The sequence below is a fragment of the Amblyraja radiata genome, chromosome 40 (genome assembly GCF_010909765.2).
Source record: "Amblyraja radiata isolate CabotCenter1 chromosome 40, sAmbRad1.1.pri, whole genome shotgun sequence".
NCBI classification, from domain to species: domain Eukaryota; kingdom Metazoa; phylum Chordata; class Chondrichthyes; order Rajiformes; family Rajidae; genus Amblyraja; species Amblyraja radiata.
This window is the reverse complement of record NC_045995.1, coordinates 13909069-13927452: the sequence shown is the minus strand read 5'-3', so window position 1 is coordinate 13927452 and position 18384 is coordinate 13909069.

Below are 18384 nucleotides of genomic sequence, written 5' to 3'. Positions count from 1 at the left end.
AAAACTGGGATGTATCATCCATCCAATTAAATCTAAACTAACACCGTCCACTACTATGGACTACTTGGGATTCACCATTGATTCAGTTCACAACGGTGACACTACCCAAGGGAAAGGCCAGAGAAATAATAGAGGTTGTAGCAACCTCATTGACATCACAAATCCATCCATCAGATTGGTAGCCAAAGTAATTGGTAAAATGGTGGCTGCTTTCCCAGCCACACAATTTGGATTACATTACCAAAACTTACAGAGAGCTAAAATTCAAGCTCTAAAAATCAATGCAGGTCACTTTAACAGACCCATATCAACTCCTGTTTGTCAGCAATAAAAACCTGGATGCAACATAATTTCCTCAAACTCAACAGCGATAAGACAGAATTTCTCCTCATAGGCTCCAAAGCCACACTTAGCAAAATCAATAACCCCACTCTCACCATCGACGGCACCACTGTCTCCCCATCTCCCCAGGCCCGCAACCTTGGCGTGATCTTTGATTCCACCCTCTCCCTTGAGCCTCACATCCGCCATGTCATTAAAACCTCCTTCTTTCATCTCCGCAACATCGCCAAACTCAGACCCTCTCTCACACCGCCTGCTGCTGAAAGACTCATCCATGCCTTCATCTCCTCCCGACTGGACTATTGCAACTCACTTCTCCTTGGCATCAGCTCCACCTACATCAACCGACTCCAACTGGTCCAGAACGCAGCCGCCCGACTCATCACCCACACCAAATCCTGGCATCACATCACTCCAGTCCTCAAAAAACTTCACTGGCTTCCCGTCTCCCACCGGATCACCTACAAAATCCTGGTCCTCACCTACAAAGCCCTCCACCATCTGGCCCCCACATATCTCATTGACCTCCTCTCCCCCTACCAACCCTCACGGTCCCTCAGATCCACATCAGCCGGTCTCCTCTCCATCCACAAGTCCAACCTCCGCAGTTTTGGGGACAGAGCCTTCTCCAGGGCAGCTCCCAGGCTCTGGAACTCCCTCCCCCAACTGATCCGCAATTCCGTGTCCCTCCCCATCTTCCAGTCCCGCCTCAAGACCCATCTCTTCACCTCTGCCTATCCTTAGCCCCACGTCCCCGTCCCTTTTCATCTGTGCATTAATTGCCTCATGCTGTGTTTTGTATTGAATTCTGTCTTTACTTTGTGTACTAGTCATGTCTCTACTATTTATTTCATCCCCTTACATGTTTTTCCTATACATGCTCAATTTTTGTAAGGTGTCCTTGAGACTCTTGAAAGGCGCCCATAAATAAAATGTATTATTATTATTATTATTACCAATTCAAGCCAAAACGGAGCTAAAATGGTGGATCGATAACATCTGGCTTTGTTTCAAACCTATCATTGTCAGTAACGCTTCGATGGTACTACAAACGGATGCCAGTGCACTGGGATGGGGAGCCACCAATACCATCACCAGCTGTGGAGATAGATGGACAGTGCAGGAGACATCCTTCTTACTGACACTGGGTATAAATTACTTGGAAATGTTGGGTGCAGTTCATGGACTTACACACCACCAGCATGTTAGATTACAAATAGACAATACCACTGTGGTAGCATACATCAACCACATGGGCGGCAACAAATCGATATCATGTGACAATCTCGCTAATTCAATTTGGCAATGGTGCATCCAGAGAAATATTTGGATATCAGCCACTTACCTACCACGGAGACTAAGTTTAGTGGCAGACACCAGGTCACGCAAATTTAATGAAAACACCGAATGGATGTTAAACAAAACAGTGTTTGCTGAAATCACAGCAAAATACTGTAAACCGGATATCGATCTTGTCGCATTTAGAAGATATCTAACTATGTTTCATGGGAACCAGACCCTGGGTCAACGGCAACAGATGCATTTTCGTTGCATTGGGGGAAATGGTTTATTTACGTATTCCCTCCCTCCTGCCTCATCAGTCGGGTATGAAGGAAAATACAACAAGACTCTGCGTCTGGTATTTGGGAGTACCCGATTGGCCTACTCAACCATGGTTCCCAGTGGCGCAAAACATGGTATTCGAACCATGTATTACAATACCACACAGACCAGATCTACTACTACATCCCGTGACGGGATAGCCATCCAAGCCATAAAGCTGGAACCTGCTAATTTGTAGAGTTTAAAAACACCGCTTCTACAACTGAGACTCACGGACCGAACAGCAAACATCATCTCGGCGGCCCAAAGAGAGTCAACCAAGAAGCAATATCTGGTCTACATCAGAAAGTGGGAAACATACTACCATAAGAACAAAACCACCAACAGAAATATCAACATCCCATCTGTTCTGGAATATCTGGCAGGCCTCCACTATGATGAGGGGCTCAGCTACAGTGCCATCAACAGTGCCAGAAGTGCCCTGTCGACATACCTATGGCAAGGGACAGAGCGTTACACGGTAGGGACTCACCCTCTGGTAACCAAGCTCATGAGGGGAATATTTAACACAAACCCCCCAAAAACCACGTACTCCCATATATGGGATGTAAGCATTGTCCTGAAAGCACTCAGGAACTGGTCACCAGCATCTACCCTGTCCCCATACAGACTAACGTTTTAAAAAACAGTCATGGTAATGGCACTGGTCACGGCACAGAGGGTTCAGTCACTGCACAGACTGGACAACATGACCTCCTCACCTGACGATATTACGTTCCATATTTACGAACTAGTAAAACAGAACAGACAGGGGTCAGCAGGCCTCAATATCCAATGTAGGTCATACCCTGCAGATGACCGCCTCTGTATAGTTAAACATCTATCACTATACATGGTGAAAACTAAAAACCTGAGAGGCAATGAGAAGGGACTGCTGATCAGCCATAAGAAACCTCACAAAAAGTGACGGTCCAAACGATCTCGAGATGGCTGAAAAAGGTACTGACGCGGGCTGGGGTGGATACTAATGTGTTCAAATCTCATTCCACCAGGGCCGCAGCTACATCAGCGGCAGTACGACTGGATGTGCCCATAGACCAAGTCCTCAAAGCAGCAGGATGGTCATGGGAAAGAACTTTCCAGTTATTTTATAACAAACCAGTGAGAGACTGGAACATTTGCAGAAATAATTTTAAATTCTGTAAATTAATTAAAACCCATAAATAGGGTTATATTTGTGTTAATACATTTTATGATTTCAATAACGAATCATGTGCAATTATGTTAACACTATTCCTCCCACAGTCAAGGCAGATGTGTGCATGAACGTTTCTACGGCATGAGATCACAGAGCTTTGAAGTCTTCACGTAGTCACTCACGTGACTCCGAAGTAAAATAGTAAGATTAAACGAGAATTTACCCGTTTGAAGTTTGATCTGTATTTTATGAGGAGTTACGATGAGGGATTACGTGCCCTCCGCTCCCACCCAGATCATATATACTTAACTGGTACCTCTTCTCTAATCTGACTATGTTTAGTCATTACAGTTATCTATGATCTCACACCGCTGCTTTGAAGAATGACACGCATGCGTCCTAGCGGGCTTCTTAACGTAATCCCTCATCGTAACTCCTCATAAAATACAGATCAAACTTCAAACTGGTAAGTTCTCGTTTAATCTTACTATTCTATTCTATTCTATTATTTTCCTTGATGATTAAAGCATCAGCATTTTTAACAAACTATGTAATGGCTGAATGCATTCATCTTTTTCACTCGCCCATGTTCAATTGATGCAGTGTGTGACGCCTGAACGTATCCGGCATGAAATCACAGAGCTTCAAAGTCTTCACATAGTCACTCACGTGACTCCGAAGTAAAATAGTAAGATTAAACGATAACTTACCAGTTTGAAGTTTGATCATTATTTTATGAGGTGTTACGATGTGGGATTACGTGCCCTCCGCTCCCAACCCTCCTCATAAAAAGTTCAGCTGGTAGTTTCTAGTTTCTCTCCAATCTTACTATGTTTAGGTCAACTAATGTTATCTGTGATTTCACACCGCTGCTTTGAAGATTGACGTGCATGCGGGCTAACGGCCTTCTATTCACGTATTCCCTCATCGTAACTCCTCTAAAAATAAAGATCCAACTTCAAACTGGTAAGTTCTCATTTAATCTTACTATCAATTACTGGAAAGTTTCCTTTCACTTTATTTCCGGGATTTTCAATTTGCTTTGCTGTTAGAACTATGAATTAATATAAAATGGTGCAAACCGATGCAATCCCAGTTTCCACACAGAAGAGCAACTGGATGAAATCTTTGATGCTGCTCATTCTAACAATTAAGAGATGCACTTTACAGCCCGTTCAATCAATGCAATTATCGCAGGCTGGCTCAATAAATTCCACACAAGCCAGCACAGTGGCGCAGCGGTAGAGTTTTTGGCTTACAACTCTTGCAGCATTGGAGGCCCAGGTTCGATCCCGACTACGGGTGCAGTCTGTACAGAATTTTGCACGTTCTCCCTGTGGGTTTTCTCCGGGATCTTCAGTTTCCTCCCACACTCCAAAGGTATAAAGGTTAATTGGCTTGGTAAAATAATAAATTGTGCCGATTATGTGTAGGATAGTGTTAATTTGCGGGGATCACTGGTCTGTGCGGACTCAGTGGGCAAAGGGCCTGTTCCCGCGCTATATCTCTAAACTAAACATTAATACTATAATGTTCCAGAATGGATGATATGAGTCTGATAATAACCACAGGCAGTTTCTGAACAAAGTGTAACACCTCACATTTCTCTGCATTAAATTCCATCAACCATTCCTCAGCCAACCAGCTGAATTGATCAAGTTCCTGTGGCAATGTTTGCCATCCTTCTTCATTATCCACAATACCACCTACTTTTGTATCATGTGCAAACTTGCTAACCATGCCTTGTACGTTCTCATTCAAATCACTGCTATAGATGACAAACAGTAATGGGCCCAGCATCAAACCCTGAGGCACACCGCTCGTCACAGTATGGCCTCCTGTCCATGAAGCAACCTTCCGCCATCATCCTCTGCTTCCTTCCATGAAGCCAATTTTCTATCCATTCTGCCATCTCTCCTTGAATCCCATGGGATCTAATCTTCCAGAGCAGCCTACCATGCGGAACCGTGTCGAATGTTTTGCTGAAGTCCATGTATACAACATCCACAGCTCTGCGCTCATTAACCTTTTTGGTCACATCTTCAAAAAATGGCATCAAGGGATATGTGGAGAAAGCAGGAACGGGGTACTGATTCAAGATGATCAGCCATGATCGTATTGAATGGCGGTGCTGGCTTGAAGGGCCTAATGGCCTACTCCTCCACCTATTTTCTATGTTTCTAAACTCAATCAGATTTGTGAGACACGACCTCCCATGTACAAAACCAGCATTTTCCCTGCAACCCTTCTTGAATAGAGGCACAACATTTGCCACTCTCCAGTCCTATGGCACCTCGCCTGTATTTAACAATGACTCAGAAATCTCCGAGAGGGCTCCTGTAATTTCCGCTCTAGCTTCCCACAGTGTCCTTGGATATATATCTTCAGGCTCAGGGGATTTGTCTATCACAGATGATGGTTTTCTTTGATAGGTAAATTGTTGGACAAAGGTCAGAATGAAGACAAATGTGAGCTCTAAAGTGATGAATGGTTTTGAATTGTGAAACTTGGGGATAGAAACATTTTGAATTGTGTAGCCAGAAGGGATGCAAAGAAATGGACAGGGAGAGGGGAGAAACAAGGATAGCCAGGGTTCAAGGGAAGGAGTGTGGGTAGTGTGGGGAGGGGGGAAACGGGGAAGGGGAAGGGGGCTCTGTGGGTTAGTTACCTCAATTTGGTGAATTTAATATTCATACCGTTGGTTTTCGACCTGCCCAGACGGAATATGAGGTGTTGTTTCTCCAGTTTGCATGTGGCCTCACTCTAGCAGTGGAAGAGGCCTGGAAAGAAAGGTTAGTGTGGGAATGGGAAAGAGAGTTGTAATGTAGAGCAAACGGGAAATCCATTAAACCTTGGAGGCGTAAATATTCGGTAAAGAGGTTGCCAAGTCCACGAATCTATGAATCTATTCTGTTAAGAATGATCTTCTGTTCTCAGCATAATTGCTTTTAAAACATTATTGCATTGGAGCAAGGCGCGGACTAAGTGGGCTGAAGGGCCTGCTTCCACACTGTATCTCTAAACTCTAAAAAACTAAACCTTAACTGATTCCTCAGAACCCAAAAAAGGAAAACAATATGAAGTTGCACCCTTTAACCAGTTTTCAGCATGACCTTCGATTCACTAACCATTGCTTTAAGTTCTGCTAGTGAATGTCAGATGTGAAACTCATGCAAATCTCTGAGGGTATCGTATTTTATTTCAAAGTCACGTGAGTGACTACGTGAAGACACCCGCCAGACCGCATGCGCGTCAATACGTCTAGCGCATGGCGCTAGTCAGAGCAGTTCCCGCACTGATCAGCAGGTAAGTCAGTTTTCTTCTGGCCGTTCTATAGCGGGCCCCCAAAAAAGTAGCCGCTCCACTGGAGCTAGCGTAGGTTATATTTTCGCCACAGTCTCCAACGTGAGCAAGCCGCTGAAGTTATAGGGCTTCATGCGGCTGTTTGCCGTTAGTCTGCACGGCAGGGGACGACCCGGTTCCGAGACCGATAGGCTCGTTAAAAGCTGGGTTTACGGCTGTGGCCGTTATAGTCTTCAGCAGACGGCCCTAAATATAGAGGCTGCCGACATCACAGCTCCATTTGGGAGCAGGCAGCCAGAGTTACAAATTCAGGAACTTACATTCATAAATTGCGGGACTGTTACTGCAGGAGATTTCCAGCAGCAGGTGAATTAAAAAAATACCGTTGCTGCTGCAGCTATGCTAAAAAAAAACAGAGTTGCTGCTACAGCTTTGCTATAGCCACATATAGTGTAATCTTTTAATTGGACAACTATAATAGAGTTGGCATATATAACAGTTGCCACAGGGTTACGTTTGTGACTATCATAATCGATATCATTCTATGAGCTCACTCCACACAGATCTATTTGTGGTCAGGAGCAAAGCCTGGTCTCTGATGCTGTGAACCCAGGTCTCTGGCATCGGCTCTACCAGCTGTACCATTGTGCTGGTATTCTTTGGTTTATAATGTCAGTTCAGGGTTATCCTTGGCAATATCAGAAATATGTAGTATCATGCCAATTTAGTTTTTGTTTTAAAAGAGAAAAATTACAAGGAACATTTATTATCACTTACACTGATTCCTGGGATGTCAGGACTTTCATATGAAGAAAGATTGGATTGACTCGGTTTGTACTCGCTAGAATTTAGAAGATTGAGGGGGGATCTTATAGAAACTTACAAAATTCTTAAGGGGTTGGACAAGTTAGATGCAGGAAGATTGTTCCCGATGTTGGGGAAGTACAGCACAAGGGGTCACAGTTTAAGGATGAGGGGGAAATCTTTTAGGACCGAGATGAGAAAAACATTTTTTACACAGAGAGTGGTGAATCTCTGGGATTCTCTGCCACAGAAGGTAGTTGAGGCCAGTTCATTGGCTATATTTAAGAGGGAGTTGGATGTGGCCCTTGTGGCTAAAGGGATAAGGGGGTGTGGAGAGAAGGCAGGTACAGGATACTGAGTTGGATGATCAGCCATGATCATATTGAATGGCGGTGCAGGCTCGAAGGGCCGAATGGCCTACTCCTGCACCTATTTTTATATGTTTCCATGTTTCCACCAATAAAAAGGTGTAGTGGAATTGCCGTGGCAGTCCAGAGCCCTTAGCGTGGGAAGCCTTGTTTCAGCTGGGCCTATCAGTCACCTGTGGGAGCTACACCTGGTGACATCATGGTAATTTCCGCTCATTAGAGGGGACTGTGGAAGATTCCTTTCCAATAGACGACAACTTTATGCATATCAATAAAGTGATCAAATCCCTGATTTAATAGGGATAGGGTTCGTTCAGTCATGTAAACGACATTGCCTATGACAAGCACCTGGCAGGGTTGCAACATTTCTCCCACTCTGTCTGGCGTATGGGGGCCAGAGGCGCTCCAGTCCTTCCCTGTAATACTCCGTTGGCACCGGAAGGGAGCAGGGCTCAGAGTCACTACCACGTGCAGCCTGTTTGGTAAATGATGATACCAACAGAGCATCGATCTGCACAGCTAGTCCCGGTTCGGCTGCTGAAGGGAGCAGCCTGACAACCCCAAGTCGGGGCAAAGTCACAGCCAAGTCTTGGGCATCGATATCGGACATGATTGAGGGTTGTCTCAATTACGCACATCTGATGAATCAAATTATAAACACAAAGAATGCTCCATCTTATGAAGGCATGTCAGGCAGTAGCTTCTGGTTCAGGGTTGCAAATTTCTTCCCACTCAAATGAATGGAGTGGTGGAGATGGTGCTAAAGTATATGCACATATGCCTGAAGCAACGCCTGGAATTATAACACAAGGAATGGTTCCTGGTTCAGGGTTGCAAATTTCTTCCCACTCAAATGAATGGAGTGGTGGAGATGGTGTTATAGTATATCCACATATGCCTGAGGCAGCTCCTGGTTCAGGTTTGCATAAGTCCTCCCATTCGGATGTATGAAGTATGAAGATGGAGCCATATATATTATGCCCGTACTATGGAAGCTTACACAGGCAGTTCAAGTCATATGCCTGCAGCTGTACTGGTTTCAAGGTTCGCATTTTCCTCCTACCCGAAAGACTATCGGAGATGGCGTCGCATAATATGCACGGTATTATAGAAGCATGCACAGAGAGTTCGAGGCATACGGATATGGCAACACCTCGTTCACGGTGCAACTTTTACTCCCACTCTAAGAGAGTGTCAATGGTCAATACGGACTAACTCCAAACATGAGCCCGAACATGATTATGTGCTGGGATCCCATGCATGCATGACAATCGCACGAGGAACAGCTGTGGGCTCTTGACTCTTAAATTGCTGCTCCCTCGGGGATGGACTAGCCACTACAAGAAAAGTTGGCCAGCAGCATCAGCTATCTAACAGAAAAGACAAGCATGCTGGACAGAGTCTGCAGATGTAACTTCGCTGAAGCTCCAGCAAAGGTAAGCAACCTGGGGTTAGAGACGCTGGCATGTAGGTCTCATTATTAACCTCTGTAAACTCCGAAATGGAGCAGTCTGTCGGCCCAGCTTGGGTTTACTACCAGCATGGGTTGTCTAGTTGTTTTACTGTCTCTGGGATAAGATCAGGTTGATGTAGAGACATTAACAAAGTGCCTTACACAGTAACCCCTGTAAGTTCCAAGTAGGAACAGTTTGGTTACCCTGGATCGGGGTAGACCATCATGAAACTGGCTGGTTATATGAGTCATAGTGACCAGAGAAGCTCTGCTTCATCATCTATGAAAGGTTATCAGACTGGTCAATAGAAGAGTTACTGGTTCATTGGAATCTTCATTGCCATTTTCTCTGGGGCAGGTAGTAACCAGCAGAAAGCTCGTCTGGCATATATCATAACTTTAACTGACCTGCAGGTTCATGTTGTGAATCAACAATGTATACATAATAATCCATACGTTCTCAATACCAGTATTCCTGATTGAGTGGTGCGTTGAACAGATTGTGTTGTGCACTCTGGAGATTTAGACATGTGGTCTCAGTCAAAGGTCTGCGAGGTAATTCTTGATTCAGCTTTGCATTATGCTAATCTCCACTCTGAAGGGAAACGCTACGTATTCATCATGGCTCTTAGTCAAGAGTTGACAGGGAACTAGTTTTCTCACATCTAAGTGAAATGTGGGTCAGCTCTAGTCAATGAGTCTGAAGAAGGGTTTCGGCCCGAAACGTCGCCTATTTCCTTCGCTCCATAGATGCTGCTGCACCCGCTGAGTTCCTCCAGCAATTTTGTGTACCTAGTCAATAGCTGCTGATTTTAGTTCGGAGTCACGTGAGTGACTACGTGAAGAACCCGTCCATCACGCATGCGCGTCTTGAGCGCAGTGCAACAGCGACGAACGGGAGTCCGGGCGCTTCCGCTACAAGCTGAATTTACCCACAGGTTCGAATTGCCAAACTTGCTCTTCTTTGTGCTCCAGGGGAAAAATGGAAAGAGCAATGCAGCACAGAGGAAAACAGCCCCGTTCGACTCCAGGGAAGGAGCATCCCATCAGTGGAGGGGGCGAGAGGCGGCACCTGGACCGCACACGCTGCGGTCCACAGACACGGGTACCGAGCCGAAACCCAGTCCGCTAGAGCTGCCTGACCAACAGCAGCGGACTGGAGGGAAATCAACATCAAACCGGCCGGTAATCCCTGCAACTCCGACAAGGAGACTCGCCGCCCGAGAACAGGCAGCTGCTTGAGCAAAGATGGAAACCAATCATCGGGCTGGAGACAGACACACGGAAGACGGACAGCGCGGCTCATTCAGAGCCGGCACTTCTACCGCGAAAGCGAGAAAGTGTCTGTCTCCAAGCCTTAGACAAAGGTCATGGAGCAAAAAACTCCAGCGAGGCTTGCCTCGGGAGCTGGGGCAAGCTCGCCAAGGGAGCACAAACACTCCCGCTCCAGTGCACTAACAGCACTGGCCATCTCCCTCATCAGAGGAGATCGATGGTGACCAGGGCTGGGCTGGTCAAGAAGAGGGGTCACTGGCTGAACAACATCGGGAGTATGCTTGAGGTACAGGACCAGGAAGAGCTGCTGGGTGTGAGATACCACTACGTGGCTACACCACGAGCGAGATGGCCGTTACAGCCTAAGCTGGCGGCCAGCTTATACCTGTCTTTTCTAAAAACCTCTCCAAGGCAGGTAGTCATTAGGCGCTGGATTTTATCACGCCTCCACAAAATTATATCTGCTCGAAGTGCCTCCCATTGTTGGGGGTACATTGAGCAGGGCTTTTAAACCCAAAATCTTAATTTGCAATATTTATACCCCTGACGCCGGCTATCATTTTCGCATGCTTATTCCAGAGGGGCAGGGTAGTATGGCAAAACACCTGACCCTACTGTTCGACACAGTATGCGATCCGCAACCTCTCGAAGGATGTCATAGAACCTGCCCTCAACCTAAAAAATTCACAGGACTGTGAGAACGCCGACCTCACAACCACAAATCCTGCTATCTGGCAAAGTTACCAAATCAAGCCTAAAAATTGGACGAAGTGTCCAAGATATTTGGAATCATGAGGGCTGGACCTGGAATGAGCAAACCACACAAAACCAGACAGCAGTACCTCCACACATCCACCAGTAGGCGTCTACTTTATGGTACTGGTGAAAGCTCGGGGCCCGCATGCCAGTCCCCGCAAGCCTTTTCAGGCCAGGGCCCAGAGCGGGCCCCATGGAAAATGCGCCACCCCCCAACATCACCATCCCGACAGACAAGGAACCAGAAACCGAAGAAATGAGAACACTACTAAACAACAGTGGATGTAGGTGAGTATGGTTCATACCATCACATAAAAGATGGTTTGTGCTAACAGGGGGGGACCGCACCTGGATTTGGAAGCATGAAGAACTATCACACTTGGTAGCATTCAAGGACAACAATTGAATTAAGAAAACTTGCCACCAGTTCAGCATGCACCCCAAAGGGGTTTTTCCCTCCCACTAAAAAGGAAACATGAGGGACAAGCTGAACTGGAGACATACAAAAGGGTCATAAAGAAGTCTAAATATGAACCTTTGGAATCGTATTAAATTTACCAAAAAACCCAAAAGATGGTGAATGTCGCACCATCAATTGACTTAACCACTTGAATATTTTCACCAGGTATACAGGGGTCAAGGAAAGAGTGTTCATGTCGCGGTCCTGTTTCCACCAATCTTTCCACCACCACGCACAAGAAGCACAAGAAGCAACAAGACAGACACCATTGTATGCAGATGCCGAGAAGTGTGTCCAGCTCCGACTGAACAACTTCTAATCTTGTGTGTGGACTCGATAAGAAGAAGAAGAATCAGGTATACACACTTCAATGGAAAACTTTGTAACTGCCAAACGTGGATTTCCTTATGTTACTTTATGGTAGGCATCAACTTAAAAGATGCATACTATTCAGTACCCAATTACAAAGATCTTCGGAGATACCTAAAATTTACCTGGATGGGGTAACTATGGCAGTATGAATTATTGACTAATGGGCTAAATATGAGCCAAAACTCTTTTCCAAGATATTCAAAGCAGCCCTGACACTATTAAGGAAACATATTGTCATGGCATATCGCGATGATATTTAACGACAGACAAAAACCATGGAAATAACTAAATCAGCAGCATTAGCTACTATAAACTTCTTTAGCCTGGGCTCTGTCACACTATCCAGAGAAATCTACGTTGACACCATCCACAACTATGAATTATCTGGTATTCAATAACTCAATCCACTTGTTTATAACGTTGCCAAAAGGAGAGTCATCGTAATTAACACAAACCTAACAAATTAATGGTTAACAATCAACCAACCATTCGACAAAGTGGCAAGAGTAATTGGGAAATTAGCAGCAGCATTACCAGCTACTTAACTTGGACCGTTCCATTAGAGCTAAGGTGCTAGTGTTTAAACAAAATAACCCATATCCAGAACGGGTGGTAAATGGACTAATTTGGAGTCATCATCACTACAGACACTGGACATAAAACCCAGTGGAAATGTTGGGTGCGTTCTATGGGTTAAAGGCATATTGTTCAATACTGCACCATTTTGCATGTTCGTTTATAAATTGACAATATCACAGTGGTGGCATATACTAAACCACATGGGCGGAATAAAATCGATATAATGTGACAAATTTGATTTACAATTTGGTAATGGCATGTCGTCAAACATATTTGACTGTCAGCAACTTACCTACCTGGTGAGCTAAATACTGTGGCAGACATATTAAACCAAAGTATTTGCTGAAATTACAAAGCAATATGGAACACCAGATATCGATTTCTTTGTATTCCGATTGAATCACCACGTACCGACGTATGTCACATGGGAACCAGACCTTGCAGGCAGCAGCAATGGATACATTCTCGCTGAACTGGGTGGGAGGGGGGGGGGGATCTAATCTCCATGTTTTCTCCCCTCTTTCTACCTCATCAATCAGGTACTACAACCTCATTAGTCGGGTACTATGCAAAATACAGATGGACTGCTTCAGGTATTTTGATAGTACCCGACTGGCCTACACAGCCATGGTTCCCAGTGGTCCTCGACATGGTCATCGAACCCTCAATGACTTTCCCAGTAGACCAGACTTATTAACTCACCCGGTATCAGGCATAAGCCACTCATGCCACGATAAAATCAAAATACTGGGTTTGCAGATTTTGAAAAGGCCATTGCTGGGCCTGGGATTGTCAGACAGCACTATCAACACGATGGCAGCATCCCACCGCATGTCCACAAGGAAACAATACTTGTCGAACATCAAGAAGTGGGAAAGATACTGTTTGAATACAGGAACTACATATTGAACTACTACAATAACCAATGTACTGGAGTTCCTGGCAGGCCTTCACCACAATGAAGGACTCGGCTACAACACCATTAACACAGCCAGAAGTGCTCTGTCAGCCTACTTAACTCAGGCACCAGGACAACAGGCCATAGGGTCCCAACCGCTGGTGATCAAACTCATGAGAGTCATATTCAACTCTGTTCCCCCAGACCTAGGTACACCCAAATCTGGGATGACAGTGTGGTCCTGACATACCTTAGGGGATGGTCACCAGCCAGGTCCCTCACCCTGGAACAGCTAACCCTGAAGACGATCATGCTAATGGCACTTGTCTCAGCACAAAGAGTCCAGTCCTTCCATCTACTAAGATTGGACAATATGGTTATTGTTATTGTTTAAATAACACCATTATTGTTTTTACAAACAGATCATGGTTGATTTCGATAACATACTTCCTCCCTCGAATGACTTCGACAGCGAGTGAAGTATGAACTGTTACATGGTTTGAAATCACAAAGCTTTAAAATCTTCACGTAGCCACCCACGTGACTCCGAAGTGAAATGGTAAGATTAAACGAGAACTTACCAGTTCGAAGTTTGATCTGTATTTTATGAGGAGTTACGATGAGGGATTACGTGCCCTCCGCTCCCACCCTCAATTATAGAGATCAACTGATATTTAAGTTCTCCTTTTCTTTACTATGTTTATTTCAATTATTGTGTCTTCTGTGATTCCACACCGCTGCTTTGAAGTATGTCGCGCATGCGTGCTGGACGGGTTCTTCACGTAACCCCTCACCGTAACTCTTCATTAAAATACAGATCAAACTTTGAACTGGTAAGTTCTCGTTTAATCTTACTATTATATAAAATCAGCAATATGTATGAATAGCTAGATATGCATCTTCCGTGGGTAGGCGAGCCCCACAAAGATTCCGTCCGTAGGATCAACGGAGGAACAGCGGTTCCAAGTACATTCAGTGACAACTCATCCGAGGATGTGTGGTCTGACCTAGGACTAGAGGGATATATTTCTCAAGATTGCAGAAATATGGTGCAGGCCTAATCGGGTTAGCATTAAGCTAATCAAATTGTGGGTTCACTTACCCAGTACAAGATGGATGATTGGGTGTCTGCAATTTAACTAACTCAGAGAATCGATCTTGTAGTTGCATACTCTGTCATATCTATACACATAGGCACAGTTAATAATAATAATAATAATATATTTTATTGTCATTGCACATAAGTGCAATGAGGTTTGGGTATGCAGCTTCCATCCGACATCATAACTTAAGTAACTACTAAAATTTAGGTTTAGATCCCCCGAGAACATGGTTTGAACAAAGAACATTACAACAGTAAAATAGTCAAAACCGACTAAAGTGCAGATGTGTCTACGCGACGCGACCATCCGAGGGAGACAGTCCGTGGGGTGGGGGGTGGGGGGCACTCAGCGGGGCCAGTTCAGAGCAGCTATAGCTCTGGGAAAGAAGCTGTTCCTGAGTCTGGAGGCGCGGGCATAGAAGGCCTTGTAACATCTGCCGGAAATAGTTCGAACACTCCATTACAAGGGTGTGAGGTGTCTTTGTGAATGCCGATGGCCTTCCTGAGGCACCGTTTGTGGCAGATGCCCTCCAAGGCGATTGTATGGGAAGCTTGTGAACAACATGTGAGTCAATTCTATACGGAAGTAACAGAGGTTTGCGTGGTTTCCAGTTTGAACCTAGAGAAACTTTATGGTACAGCACAATTGACATTGCTTGTGCTGTTTTATCATTTTGGTAATACCATAAATGGGACATAAATAATTAGTTCTTCACCCACTATTCTCCAACGTTATGCAGGGTGTCTTTCATTTAACCACTCTAATAGCCCACACTCATTGTAATGTGCGATGCATATCAATTATAACTTGTTATGCAAATATGCCTCAAAATTTTTCCTAATGGGACCAGTATCTTAAGATGATTATGCTTTCAGCAGCTGATCTCAGCATTAAGTGCACATCCTTGCTCAATCTCTGGCTTAGTCTCCACATCATACTGACATTAGGGTAGCTTGTTATAGAAATCATCTCATAAGCAAATGAGCAGGATTGTGTGCATTTGCGGTTGACAGCATACCCACCAGAGCAGAGATCAGGGATGTCATTAAGTATACGTGCACTAAGTTGCTAGTGCATATGATATGAAAGATAGTTCTTTTCTTTCAATACTCTCAAGATATTGCTGATGGCTCATTAGCAGCCAATACAATGGGTTCCCTTTCATCATGCAGCATGAGGTTTACATAATGCAGCTTAATAAATTATAAAATTTGGTGGAATATGTCTGGATGTTTCCAGATAGAATTATGCACATTGTTGCATAAGTTATTGTCTAACTCAACAGTTCATTGGAACTACAGGCATGTTTAGAGCAATGGCCATGTACGCAAGTTAGTGTTGTGATATTAATACCTCATGTTTTCCTGCCATTAATGGTTTACCTGTTTGGTGTTTCACACACAGATTATGTCACAGTATAAAACCACAGAGCTTTGAAATCTTCACGTAGTCACTCACGGGACTTCGAAATAAAATAGAGTGATTAAATGAGAACTTACCAGTTTGAAGTTTGATCTTTATTTTATGAGAAGTTGCGATGAGGGATTATGTGCCCTCCACTCCCAACCCTATTCTGATAAAGATCATTCGGTAGTTCTAGCCGTCAATCTCTCTACAGTTTAGGTCAGCAACTATCCAGCTACTTTGAAGATTGACACGCATACGGTCTAGCGGGCTTCTTCACATAATCCCTCATCGCAACCTTATAAAATAAAGATCAAACTGGTAAGTTCTTGTTTAATTTCTCGATTAAATCTCACTTCAAAGGTTTTGCAAGATTCTTATAAAAAGGCCTTGCCCTTTGTCTGTGGTATTGATAGACTCACCAGTCTTACTGATTGTGATAGTCTTGTTTTTCACTGATCACATTTGGCCATATAGCTCTAGCTTGCGTCTCCTCCCAGGATCCCAGTGACATTTTTGTTTCCAAGAACATCTGCACATGTTGCGCGTACAAACCAAAAGTTTGTGACCTCCCATGTATCTCCAGCTCACCAAGCTAGCCAGCTGGTGGAATAGCTGCCAACTACCAAGATAATGCAGTTGTCACTGTTCCAGCAATCCAGACCTCATCTCTGGTTAGAGTTTGAAAATACTCCACACGACCATATGGATTTATTTCAAGTACTCTAAACCACCTGTTTTAGTGTCATCTGCAAACGTACTAACCATGCCATCTCCCCTGCACATTTTTCCCTCTAATTCCTGTTGACTATTCGGGTGTCAAAAGTACAACTCCCAGCAAGGTGATCATTCTCTTCTTATTTCTCATATCCACGCAGAAAGCCTCACGGTAATGTCGCTTTGGCCAACTGCCTTGATGTTCTTCTCAATCAATAAAACAACTCCCCCTCTTCTTTTACTCCCACTTGTATCCTCCCTGCCAGGGATGCAGCTGCCACTTTGAGAACCACCCTGTTAAATGTTTATTCGTTGGCATCGTGCTGTCCCGCTCCTTATGAGCTACAATTTAATTCTACATCTGAAATAAATGGGATGAAAGACTCATCAGGGTCACGTCTGGGTACGACTGGAGATTACACATTAAAAGGTGATTTCAATGAGACGTGTGTCATTTTGAGGAAATACAGAAGAAATACTCAGAGGCCTGGAGAAACTCTTTATGGCACTGGGATAGAGTGCAGTCATTAAGCAGTACACCACAGTAGGAACAACATTCAACACTACCCAGTGACCAAGAACTTGACTGATACTAAATGGCCATCATCCATGTTACTTCACATACTGTACCATTACAGACTTGCAAAGTATGCCATCAGGTCAGGTGAGGTTCATTATTGTCACATGTACCAAGGTACATTGCAAAGCTTTATTTTACATGCTGTCCAATTAAATCAGATAGTATTACATATCAATACCATCAAGCCAAACTCAAGTACAATAGGTAAAGTGAAGGGAAAAATCCAGAGTGCAGATTATAGTTTTCAGCATTGTAGTTCACCCGTTCCAGAGACAAGGTTCAATGTTTGCTATGAGGTAGAGGGGAATTAGACAGTTCCCCAGCCTATGGAAGGTTTTTCCTGATACCAAAGGAGAAGAAGCTGTTCCTGAGAATGGTGGTGAGCGCATTCAACCTTCTGTGTCTTCTGCCCGAGTGAGGATAAGAATGAATGGCTTGGGTGGGAAAGGTCTTAGATCATGTTGACTTGGGTGGGAAAGGTCTTAGATCATGTTGACTTGGGTGGGAAAGGTCTTAGATCATCTTGACTTGGGTGGGAAAGGTCTTAGATCATCTTGACTTGGGTGGGAAAGGTCTTAGACCATCTTGACTTGGGTGGGAAAGGTCTTAGATCATCTTGACTTGGGTGGGAAAGGTCTTAGATCATCTTGACTTGGGTGGGAAAGGCCTTAGATCATCTTGACTTGGGTGGGAAAGGTCTTAGACCATCTTGACTTGGGTGGGAGAGGTCTTAGATCATCTTGACTGCTTCCCCTTCCTCCCCCACACACCCCTTCCCCCACACACCCCACCTACCCCACACCCCCCCCCATACACCTCCCCCCCACCCTCTCCCACCACACACACCCCCTACCCCCACACCTCCCCTCCCCACCTCCTTCCTCACACCTCCCTCCCCCACACCTCCCTCCCCACATCACCCCTCCCCCACATCAAACCTCCCCCACATAAACGCTCCCCCACATCACCCCCCCCACACGCCCCTACCCCACACCCCCCTCCCCCATAGACCCCCCCAACACCCCCCCTCCCCGCACCCAGCCTCCCCCACCCCCCTCTCTCGCACGTGCTCCCTCCCCCACACGTCCCCCACCCCCACAATCTCCCTCCCCTCCCCCATGCCTCCCTCTCCCCCACACGCCCCCCTCCTCTACAACCTACCCAGTGACCAAGACCTTGACTGTTACTAAATGGCCATCATCCATGTTA